This window comes from Pholcus phalangioides, unplaced genomic scaffold (assembly GCF_987345545.1).
Source record: "Pholcus phalangioides strain wild (caught in Gottingen) unplaced genomic scaffold, Ppha-v1.0 ptg000016l_1, whole genome shotgun sequence".
Classification (NCBI taxonomy): domain Eukaryota; kingdom Metazoa; phylum Arthropoda; class Arachnida; order Araneae; family Pholcidae; genus Pholcus; species Pholcus phalangioides.
Genome location: NW_028301609.1, coordinates 9410993 through 9423801, shown reverse-complemented (window position 1 = coordinate 9423801; position 12809 = coordinate 9410993). Strand labels below are relative to the sequence as shown.

The window sequence follows — 12809 nt, the reverse complement described above, 5'->3', positions numbered from 1 at the left end:
GCTCTTCGTTGGAGCGTTTTACAGTGTCAAAGTGAGCATAAATTCTCGCCCCCCTCCTGGACCCTCCTTTCGTTCTATCTTATCTTGGCTGATGACTGTGAAGATTTCCGGGCTCGTGGCCAACATTGGTGGTGATGGTAAGTAGCCAAAACGGCGTTCCTCAAAATGCGTGAAGCAATTCCGGGACGCACAGACATACAAATGCGTTTGTTTCGTCACTAATCCTGTGTGCAAAAAGACGGTTCTTTTTTTTTTTTTGAATGGCTTCTTCTCTCTCTCTCTCTCTCTTTTCTCTGCTCTTCTTCTCGAAGACATTATTTATACATCAACTCCCTCACTGCTTCTACGTTACGTTTCCCGAATGAAATTCGCCCACTGCATTGAGAAACACTGATTCCAGGGTGGGGAGGGGTCGAGCATCGTAGATAGCGTTGTCAGTATGTGTTGAAATGATGGCATTTGTAACTGAAACTGAAATAATAGTTTCCGAATAGGCTATTAAAACCTTTAAAGCAATAAAGCTATTATCACTGGCGAGAATAGTTCGTAGGCGTAGGGGGGGGGAAGACACAATGGTTTTGAAATTAGGTCCTAAAGATAGAAACCAACGTGCGCTTAGAAATTTTCACTACAGCCATGTGCTACCATAGTTGATTCAAGAGCAATGTACTCTCATAGAAGCAACGTACTCTTGAAAATGGTTCAAGAGAAAAGTGTCCGCAACACACTGGTTCACTGGTTGAAGGTGAAAGAGTCCGCAACAATGGCTCGAGAGCAATGAATACTCTTAAGGCTTAAATACATTACACTGACGTGAAGTCATAATCACGTCACGTCATGTGTTTCGACCTTTAGAAACTGTTCAAACGAACAGTTTCCGCAAAAATGGTTCAGGAGGAAAAGGTCACCATATCAATGGTTCAAGAGAAAAGTGATCACAACAATGATTCAAGAGAAAAGTGATCACAACAATGGTTAAAGTATATGCTCTCATGAATGATTCACCAATAATGTATATTGTTGGAAATGGTACAAAAGAAAAAATCCTTAACAATAGTTCAAAGAACAATGCGTTTTTACTTTTAGTTAGAGACTATCATCCGTATTTGTTTATACGGGCATTTTATTTTTCTTCTCTTTTTTTTCAGCCAAATTTGCGTGTTGTGGCCTTTCTATTTTCATTTTTATGCATGACTGAAGAGCGTTGTGCTCTTAAAAATGATTCGAGAAGAAAATTGTATGCAACAATTATTTAACAACTATGTGCTCTCCAAAATATTTCGAGAACAAATCATGGATTCCAAACCATGGATTTCAGATCCCAATCATGGTTCAAGCGCATCTGCTGTCAAAATATTTCAAGAGCATGTGTTGTCAAAAATAGTTTAAGAGAAGAGTATCTGCCACAATGGTTCAAGAACAATATGCTCTCTAAAATATTTCAAGAGCAGAATGATCCTAATCATAGTTCAAGAGCATGTGCTGTCGAAAATGTTTCTAGACCATCTGCTGCCAAAAATAGTTCCAGAGCAATACTGTCAAAAATTTTTCTAGATCATTTGCTGCCCAAAATGGTTCAAGAGCAAAATACTCCCAATAATGGTTCAATAACAATGTGCTACTGGCACAACCACGAATTAAAAGAAAATGTTTTTCCAATGCAATAATATACTTTTAATTACCACTCGGATGATCGAATCGAAGTAATATGACACCAGAGGCAGTAAAAATTACAAAACGGTCTGAACGGATTGTTATTACCATTATTATTTTCATTTCTGCAAGGCATAAAGAAATATTGTTCATTCGCCGAACATAATATCAGTCGAAGACTGAATAGAAATAAATTGGATTCATGATCATAAGATTGACTGACATTAAGTGAAAGGATAATAATATTCTAATGAGAAGAATACCGAAGGAATGGGATTCGCTTCTCATTTCGACATCATGGCAGGACGTGAAGGAAAATATCAGTGTTCCCATTACTTACTTCCTTCATTACAGGATGATCGGATGGTTGAAAAATAAAAACGCAACAAGTACTGTAGTATCAAAAGCAATATGCCTACAAGCAACGGATGAGAAAAATAATTCTAGCTCACTGAGATAATGAACAATAATCGTTCAAGAGCATGTGCGGTGTAAAATGCTTCAAGAGCATGTGCGGTCTAAAATGCTTCAAGAGCATGTGCGGTCTAAAATGCTTCAAGAGCATGTGCGGTCTAAAATGCTTCAAGAGCACGTGCATTCAAAAATGATTCAATCACGTGTATTGTCAAAAATGATTCAATCACGTGTATTGTCAAAAATGATTCAATCACGTGTATTGTCAAAAATGATTCAATCACGTGAAATGATTCAATCACGTGTATTGTCAAAAATGATTCAATCACGTGTATTGTCAAAAATGATTCAATCACGTGAAATGATTCAATCACGTGTATTGTCAAAAATGATTCAATCACGTGTATTGTCAAAAATGATTCAATCACGTGTATTGTCAAAAATGATTCAATCACGTGTATTGTCAAAAATGATTCAATCACGTGTATTGTCAAAAATGATTCAATCACGTGTATTGTCAAAAATGATTCAATCACGTGTATTGTCAAAAATGATTCAATCACGTGTATTGTCAAAAATGATTCAATCACTTGAAATGATTCAATCACGTGTATTGTCAAAAATGATTCAATCACTTGAAATGATTCAATCACGTGTATTGTCAAAAATGATTCAATCACGTGTGTTGTCAAAAATGATTCAATCACGTGTATTGTCAAAAATGATTCAATCACGTGTATTGTCAAAAATGATTCAATCACGGGTATTGTCAAAAATGATTCAATCACGGGTATTGTCAAAAATGATTCAATCACGTGTATTGTCAAAAAGATTCGAAAGCATCACTGTCAAAAATGATTCAAGAGCATGTTTCTAAAATGATTCAAGAGCATGTTTCTAAAATGATTCAAGAGCATGTTTCTAAAATGATTCAAGAGCATGTTTCTAAAATGATTCAAGAGCATGTTTCTAAAATGATTCAAGAGCATGTTTCTAAAATGATTCGAGAGCATGTGTTGGAAAAATGATTCAAGAGCATGTGTTGCAAAAATAATTCAAGTACGCCTGTCATAAATGGTTCAAGAGCATGTGCTACCGAAAATTTTTCTAGAGCAGCTGAGCGATGGAATGGTCCAGGAAGGGGGGGGGGCGATAGAAGCTAGAAATATAATATAGGATTCTATGGGTTCACTTGAGTCGGGGGGCGATGAGAGAAAAAAAATTCTGACGAAGCGGGGGGGGGGGTGTAACAAAAAGTTTGGGGAACTATATTATAGAGCGAAATTGTTCTTAATAATAGTTCTAGCACATGTGCTGTCAAAAATGGTTCGAGAGCAACATAATTACATCTCGGCACCCTTTCGAGAGCAATGTTCTTTCAAAATTTATTCAAACGCAATTTACTTCAAGCCATTGTTCAAGAGCAATGTACTTTCAATAGTTGCTCAAATGTGTCCTGAAAAATGGTTCAAAAGTGATATGGCGTCAGAAATGGTTCAAGAACAATACACGCTCCCAAAAATGTTTCGAGAGCAAAAATAATCTCAATTATGGTTCAAGGGCAATGCAATATATAAATACTACTACAATACAATTTAATTACTACTCGGACGACCGAAACAAAGCGATATACGACTCCATAGGCAGTATAAATTAAAAAATGATAAGAACTGACTATTATTATTATTATTATTATTACTATTATTATTATTATTATTATTTTCATTTCCGCAAATGCTAGTGGAAATATTATTCATTCGACGAACATAATATCAGTCGAAGACTGAATACAAATAAATTGGATTCATGATCATAAGTTCAACTGACAATAAGTGAAAGGATAATAATATTCTAGTGAGATGAATACACCCGGGAATGGGATTCGCTTCTCATTTCGACATCATAGCAGGAAGTGAAGGAAAATATGAGTGTGTTCCCATTAACTTACTTCCTTCGCTACAGGATGATCGGATGGTTAAAAATAAAAAAACAATAAAAAGCAAATATACAGTAGTATCAAGAACAATGTGCCGACAAGCAACGGACGAGAAAAATAATTCTAGCTCGCCGAGATAATGGACGAAAAAGATCGGTCATCCCTGCTTAATCCGTCTTTTCCGTGCATCTTATCCCTCAGGAGGGGGGAAGGGGGCGATACGAAATACATATAATAATTGCCATCGGGCATTTAATGACAACCATCTCTTTGTTTTCGCTTTTCCCTTTCTTCGTTTCTAATAACCATTCCGGTAAAAAAGAAATCCCAATTAATTCTTAAATTCTTCCCTAGAGATTATCATTTTAATTGAAGAGGAAAATTAACGGTAATGTCCATGGATAGGAGGTTAATAGGTACCATTTTTGAGAGAAAAGGGCATTTTTGAGAGGAAAAGGCGCCAAAGGTTTAATTCGGCGCCCCCATGGTCCCGCTCCCGAGGCACCGGACCCACCTGCGTCCCCCCCCCCTTTGCGGAGAGCACATTAATGATGGGCACGTTTCTTTTGATTTGTTGTTGCGAAAACATTCATCTTGAACCATTTTTAAGAGATCATTGCTCTTGACCACATAGTTGGAAAAAATAAATTGCATGATTGCTGTAGACTGCCGTAGAGATCCTAATTAATCGTAACTCGGATCATAAAACAAAGAACTCTATGGTGAACGAAAAACCTAATATATGTGAACTTTAATCGAATAGGAACGATTTTTACAATTACAGTTACACACATCAGAATGTGGAATTTGCACTATTGAATTACGTGCGGTCCATGAATTCAGTGTTCTGTGTTTTAAATAAATAAAACCTTTTCTCCAAAAAAGAAAGATAAAAACATGTTACGTTCTTGAGCAATATGAAATCTCTCATGTAAAAGTCAGAAGGAAAAAAAATCGAAAACCCCATAAAACATTACATAATTTTCCTAAAAAAACAAAACCCAAATCTTCAACAAAACAAATATTCATAATAATATATTCTATTGTACTGACAGCATCCATTAATCCTCCAATTCCGAATCCATAAACCAATATTGACGAGACATCACATCAGAAAAAAAAATTCACATTGAGATATTTAAATCACAACACATATTAGAACAGAGACAGAAAAGTAGGCATTCAATACGCACACACAAGGAAAATCATCAATCATATCATAATTATCAGAGAATCGAAAATATAAAGACTCCCCCTATTATGATGACTGTTAATTATTTAATTAATTCCCACTCAACGGCACCCATAAAAAGACACGGCAGTGTTCGCGGAAAAATGGGAAAAAAGAAACTGTATAGTTTTTAGAATATAATTCTCGATTCTATCTATAATTTTAGAATATGAATATAATTCTTAGACTGATTCTTAGTTCTATTTATTACATTAGGCTAAGGATATAATTCTTAGAGTTCATAGAATGATTTCAAATTATATCCATAACTTTAAAAATATATAATTCTCTTAGACTAATTCTTAATTCTATCTATAATTTTGGACTACGAGTATAATTCTGAATTCTATGATTTTAGAGAGACTAAGGATATTATTTTTAGAATAATTCTTAATTCTGTGAATAGAATTTTAGAGACTAATAATACACTCTTAGAATAATTCTTAAAATTCTAATTTTGGACCAAGAATACAATTCTTAGAAGAATTCTCAATTTAATATATAATATTCGTCTAAGAATAAAATTCTTAGAATTATTCTTGATTCTTAAATTGAGATCACAGAGAGGAAATAATTCCTTAGTGTTTGCCACAATGAAGTGCTCGTAAATTATAGATATATCTTTCAAGAAAAGAATGAGGTTTATATATAAACATGTTACATTCTTTTTTAGGAAATTTCAAATCAAACTTTGGAAAAATTTAGATGCAAAAATTAGAAGAAAAATTGAGGACCAGATAATTTTCCAAAAAAGGATCAGGAAAGCAAAACAAAATCTTCACCCTTCTAAATCATTACACTTCCCTCATAGTTAGAAAATTTGATGGCAGATGGCAGCAATGCACGTAACAAGAATTACACAGAACCAACTTTGCCTCTTAGGTTCACAACACGGACACGCACATTTCAACATGTACCAATTCGTTAGAAGTTCCAAAGAGGTACATGGACGAGGTGTATGTGTGGTTTAGTAGTAGTGTTTGCCAATGAAGTGCTTGTAAATAATAGATATATTTTCTCAGAAAAGAATAGGGTTCAAAACATGTTACATTCTTAAGAAATTTTGGATTAAGTTTTAGAAAAATTCAGATTAAGTTTCCGGAAAATTTAGATGCAAAAATTTAGAAGGAAAATTGAGGACTTAGGAAACATCAGATAATTTTCCAATGAAAGAAAAGCAAAACTAAATCTTCAACCTGATAGGGAAAAATTATCTAATAATAATTTATTCTAAATATTGATAATATCAATTAATGATCGGATTCTGAATCGATAACCCAATATTGACAAGTCATCACGTCAAAAACAAAAAATGTGCACATGGGGGACATTTAAATCACAATACATATTAGAACAGAGAGAAAAAAGTAGATATTCAACACGGAAAATTATCAATCATATAACTATATTCTTATAATTATCAAAAAATGTATACACTCACCCACCCTATCATGATGACTATTAGTTAATTATTATTAATTCACGCAACGGCATCCATAAAAAGGCACACACACACGAACTACAACAACAACAACACGCAAAACACGACTATCATCCGCCGGTGCTCGCGAACAAAATGACTACTACTGACTACTCTCGTCTGGCGGAGATCGGTGCGATCTCCACACTGCGGAGAGTAAAATTACCCGGCATGCAACGGGGAACAGACCCGTAGATCACGTGACTCTCCTATACGGCAGAACAAAAACCATTTTTTTCCCCCTCTTCTTTTATAAACGTTTTTTTTTTGTAAATCGCAAAACAAGAATTATTTCGTTTTTTTCTAAAAAAATAAATTATTTCATAATTCCTTTTATAAGTTAGACTTTATTGTATTTATTATAACTCCGATTATTATTATTATTTTATAAAAGGTCAAATGGTGGCACAAATTTTTTTTTTTCCCAATTTTTTTTTCCCCCTACCTTGGCAAAATTTGTGATGAGATCGGTCGCCAAACGTAAGAAAAAAAATACGTTTGGCGACTTCTTCAAAAGATACAGATGTGTGTGTGTACGGCTATTAATAATCTTGATTAATGTCCCGTCGACAGTGGAAAAATCATGAAAGATAAAGGAAAAAGTGATTTACGTAAAGTATAATTAAGTGATTAGTACTGATCTATAAAAGGTTTCTGTTAAATGCATTTTTTAGCTATTTTTGAAATTTTCTTTCTTTATTATGTGAAGAATAGTTTTGTGTTAAATATTAATTTCCTGTTGGATTTCTGATTAATGTGGTGTCTCGAGAATGGGTTTAAATATTTCTTTGTTCAGAAGAGAAATTGGCTTTTATAATGATAATATATAGTTCCAACAATCGATTGATGCTGGAGTTTGGATTTTTTCCAACTTCAAGAACCTGTGATGAAGTGGGAACAGGGCTGCAACTAGATGCTTGGTCAGCCGGGGCAAACCAGCACCTCCTAGAGATAGAAGGCCTTCGCATGCTGCTCTTGACGTCACGCAAGTAGTCCATTCTCACTCGGAATATTCAGAGAAGGAAAAAAAAAATACACTGCACTCGCTAGTATCACCGTTGTGCGGAAAAAGAAACGATCGTTGCACAGAGTTGGCGATTTCTATACACCACATCCAATCACCGTGCGGTATTTGTGAGCCAACCCGGAAGATTCTACGCCTAAATAAATAAGAGGAAACGGAATAGGATGCTGTGGTTCAAAATTCAATTTTGCTGACAAAAGGGGGGGGGGGTCAAAAATGGCTAAAAATTTGCTTACGTAATACTTGAACGGTCCCTTACTCAAAGAGCAACAGACCTACAAACAGTAAAAATGTAATTCAACCATAACGAATCACTCACTTCACTTCTGAAATATAGATGGCGCACTGAAAAATCAAACACAACACTACATAGACTCAGACTGCTGGTACACACACAGTTACACTTCCAGCACAACTCACTAGGTAGTAAATCGCCTACAGATGGTGATAGACCTTTGTTGTGCTCGGTTTGAAAGAAAAGAAAAGGCGGTCTTACATGGTAACCCGTGCGGAGCTGAGGCGCCGACGTGAAGAAAACATTGGAGGGGCTGACAATTGCTGATCGTCCCGTGTATATGGGACTCAAGCGCATACACAGGAGGAGGAAGGTGCGTTGCATTGTTTTTTCAGAAATAAATTATTGGGGGGAGGGCTCAGTCCCTTTATAAAATGTATTGGGGGGGGGGGCTCGAATGGCTTCAGCCCCTTGAATCCGGCACCTATGGTGCGGAGGCCTTTTATCTCTAGGAAGTACTGGGCATGCACGCATTTTTGACGCCCTCGTGTAATGTTGAATGATAAAATTTGCGCACCCCTCTCTGGTCCGGCGCACGGGGCATCAGATCCGCTTGCCCCCCCCCCCCCAGTCGCGGCCCTGAGTGGGAATGTTAAGTTAAGGATTACACTATAAAAGTTTCATAAAAGTTCACTTATAAAACTCCAAAAATACGACCAATAAGGTGATCGGTTGCGTTTGCTGGAATGTTGCTAATGCTCTTATTGGTTGCATTTTTCAACTTTTATAAAAGTAATTTTATCGAACTGTTATAGTGAAATGTCGGCATTAGACAATTTTTTTTTTGACTGCGCGTAAGTGTGTATGTGTGTGTACTTTACTCATTTTCGACAAATGTTTTGGCTCACCCTCGACAAACTTTTTGGCTGTAACTGGCAACTTTATTTGCCTTTGACAAATTTTTCTACCGCAATTGGCAATTTAGGCTGCTTTTGGATGGCAATTTTTCGGCGTTAATTGGCAACTTTCAAAAATATTTTGGCTGTAATTTGCAACTGTACTTGCCTTCGAAAAAATTTTCTACTGTAATTGGCGATTTTGGTTGTTTTTGCCTCTTATTAGCAATTCACTTGCATTTTACAATTTTTAGGGGTAATTGACGATTAAGATTCCTCTCTCTCTCTCTCTCTCTCCAGTATGGTTTTATGCGGGAAATATGGTCAGCCTAGAAATTTATCGTGTTGTGTTTATTGGTACTGCTCTACGGGAGCACTTCACGCGGACCGGATGGAACCGCGGGCAGCATTTGTCCCGTAGGCGTCAAGAACCCCTGACCTACATCCTTGGAAGACGTAATCGTATAACAAGCCTTGTCCCCCCCCCCCCCATTTTCAAACATCGAAGAGTCCGTCAAGGCTCTAGCGCGGGGTTAACATGATATAATTTTTTTTTAGTTTTACACCATGAATTTCCGAGAGAAGAGCCTTTTTTTTTCCTTTTTCAAACCGAGCACAACTCAGGTCTATCGCCATAGGCAATTTACTACCTAGTGAGTAGTTGTGCTGGAAGTGTAGGTGTGTGTACCTAACAGTCTGAGTGCGTATCTAGTGTTGTGTACAATTTTTCAGTGCTGCCATCTATATCTCAGAGGTGAAGTGAGTGATGTGTAGTGACTGAATATTTGTACTGTCTGTAGGCCTGTTGCTCTCTGTGGCGAGACTTTTTAACGGGGAGATCGGCTCGCAGCCTGTGGAAAATATTAGCATAAGACAGGCCTAAACACACACATATCACGGGCGCCAGGTCACCATGGCAACTAAATAATTGGTATTGGCGCCTAAAAGTTTCTTTCTGTAGCTACTAAATTGCAGGCTGAGAGCAGCACAAAATGTTTGGAATTTATAGCAGCATATTTGCCAACACGAAGCAGGGTCACTATCAGGGCTATATAGCTGGTCACTATATGTCCTGAAAAAGTCAAAAGAAGCATTACTTTGACTTTTTTCTTCGGGTAAAAATATTTTGGCACCTAAAAAATTGTTCTGGTGCCTAGATTTTTTTTTTGTGAGCGCTGGCATTAGGGGATCTAGGATTAGAGGTTCCCCCGCTCCAGGATAACTGCACTACCCCCCCCCCCCCTCCGATTTCAGTTCAATAGAAAATGAAGCCGTGCATTCTCGGCACGACTCGTATAAACATACACAGATGTCAAGACTCACAACATACATGACCTTAGGAGATAAGTAGGCCCAGAATCGCGATGGAAGATCCCGTCAGATCCATTAAGGTTCCCCCCTCCCCAAGACGGCCGAGACCTTAATCCCCTCACCAGTCCCCCACCCGCCTCGAAATGTCCCTTTCCTCCTATCCAACAAGGGATGGCGGCATAAGCTAAATCCACTAATGCTCTTGTGTGTCCATGTATCCTCTGGACTAGAATAATGCGTCAACATCGAAGGAAAAGAAAATGGCCACTGACCAGAGTGGGGGAATATGGCTTTCCGGGAGGGAAGATCCGAAATTGAATAATAAAATCGACGACACTTTGCACTGTGTTGTCCCCCTCCCTGTCCCTATTTCCATGGAGGGACATGCGAAGAGGTCTCTGTATATTGCTTTTTCCCTTGGATGATTGGAAGACATTTCGGTGCTTACCATCGCGTTTCTCGACCGCCATCTGCTGTTTTTCTCTCGCCGATGATTCGTTTAATGCGAGTTATCTGTTCTCCTTCCAGTGGCGTCTTAACCGGGGGGAAGGGGGGGGGGGAGTCATGGTCTGGGGTCCCCGCAGGATCCCGAATCGAACAGAGATTCCGAATTATTATTGAAGAATGCATGCACAAATAACAATATTTTCAACAAACGCATTTGGCTCAAGGATGGGAGAGGGGACGTTCAATAAAAGTTTTTTTTTATTATTAGCATCAGTTTAGGGTGGAGGTAGGCATTCGGCCACCCCCCCCCCGTTCACTATACATGCCCTTGTTGGTTCACCCCCCCCCCTCGTTCGAGGAGCCTATATATGTTCATATGGAGAACAAGCATTTTCTGGGGCTCCAGAACTTATTGACCACGTTCTGTCGCTTTCATTTTGAGTGGAAAGCGTGTCAGTCATTGCACATAAAGTACGCCCCCCCCCCCCCACGAAAACAAGTTCTCTTCACAAATGGCAGGCAGGCCTACAACACAAATTATAAATAATTCGGACTCTGTTGTGCTGTCACTTCCAGGATGGGAGATAGATGGCAGTAGATCGAAAACCTACCACTTATACCTCAGACGTTCATATACATATACGTTAGGCAGGGCCAGAATTAGGGGGGGGGGGGGGACAAAGGGGCAACTGCACCGGTAGGCAAACTTTAATCTTTAGGAAGCAAACTTTATTTTAGGCGGGAGAACAGAAACGTTATAAAATCATCGTAGGGGAGGAGGTAAAATTCATGTTTTCTCTACTTTCTCACCCAAATCCCCCGGTTAGGGCCCTGCGTTAGGACAGTATTTCCTAACTTTCTCTTCAGCCCGCGGCCCTACTTTCACCACTGTTAAACGATCTCAACTCAAAGAGAGGGCTTTCTTCAAAACACCGGCCTTTGCGTGTAATGTGTGCGACCGCAACAATATTTATATTTCTGTATGAGTAGGACCGGTTTTTGGTACCAAAATGGTCTTTTTGATGGTATGGGTGAGGGTAGGAAGTGAGCATTTACTCCGGCCTATCCGGCTTTTATGTTATCCGGCCCGCCCTTCCGCCACTATTAGGTCGGATTCTACTGTATCGTGTTGCGGGCCGCAAACTTTTGAAGAGATTAGTACGCACAATATTTTTAATTAAAAAATTTGGCTCGGGGGTGGGGGCGAAGTATTTTTTTTTTCTGTGGAGAGACTTTTCCGAAGAGTAGATCAGTTTTTCGCCTTTAAATTGGTGTAAAATCCCTGCAGACGTCCCCCTTATTGCGGCCCAGTATATACCGGACTCGAGCAAGTACGTAGGATGCGGAAGGAGCAACATGTTTTCATGATTTGTTCAGAAATTATTGGTGGGCTAAGCCCCCCTTTCAAAATAGGTATATTGAGGGAAGGCTCAAATGGCCTCAGCCCTTAGGTTCCGGCGCCTATGTTGCGGCCATTCATGCACGTACTACTGAACCGTAAAATGCAACTCGTACACATTCCTGTGTTTAATTGCTAACAATTCCGTGCATATCGGGAAGAATTGTGTCTGCGTACATCAGCCATCTTTAACCTGTTGCTCGCGAGTACTATGGTGCTCAAGTACCAAGAGTTCTCAATGTCCGATTTTGTGCTCGCGAGGACTTTAGTCAAACACTCATTGACAAAAATTGTGCAGATTTCAGGCAAAAGTATGTCAAACTTGCCGCTAGGGGTACTCTTCGTTTGATGATGGACATAGGCAGAGCTCTTCGTTTACCGCTGTGGTGGTCGAGAGGTCATAACGACGGACTCGCATCTTGAGGATCCGGGTTCAAACCCCACCGTCGCTGCAGTGCAGCGCCGCAACTAGATACTTTGTCACCCGGCGCAAGCCGGAATTTCGGCACCCCCTGCATGTAGGGGAAGCAGTTAAAGGGTGAATTCGGCGCAACCTTCTGGTTCAGTGCCCGGGGCACCAGACCCGCCTGCCCCCCCCCCTTCCCCTGTTGCGGCCCTTCCGCATTGGTGATCGGCTGAAGTTGGTTTTATGCGGTTCCCAACTTCGAGGCGCGAATGCGATTCGATTTCCCCGTTAAAAGGGCCACAGAGAGCAACAGGCCTACAATGATAAAATCTTCAACCATGCGTACTAATTAGGCCTTTATCTCATCAACAGTCCGT

The 12809-nt window shown here is 39.0% G+C and overlaps 1 protein-coding gene across 3 annotated transcripts in view; it reads right to left on the bottom strand.

Annotated features, from left to right (window-relative positions):
* Liprin-gamma (liprin protein kazrin) overlaps positions 1–12809 on the bottom strand; it is a 134700-nt gene that overhangs the window by 92986 nt on the left and 28905 nt on the right. Inside the window, exon 1 of one of the 3 annotated variants that reach the window (XM_089246004.1) lies at positions 6676–6864. The exons of 1 other annotated variant lie outside the window; for it this stretch is intronic. The gene's annotated coding sequence lies outside the window, so the exon portion shown is untranslated. Of the gene's footprint in view, positions 1–6675; positions 6865–12809 lie in introns of those variants that run through there. One more of the 3 variants, XM_089246005.1, reaches the window with a different exon arrangement.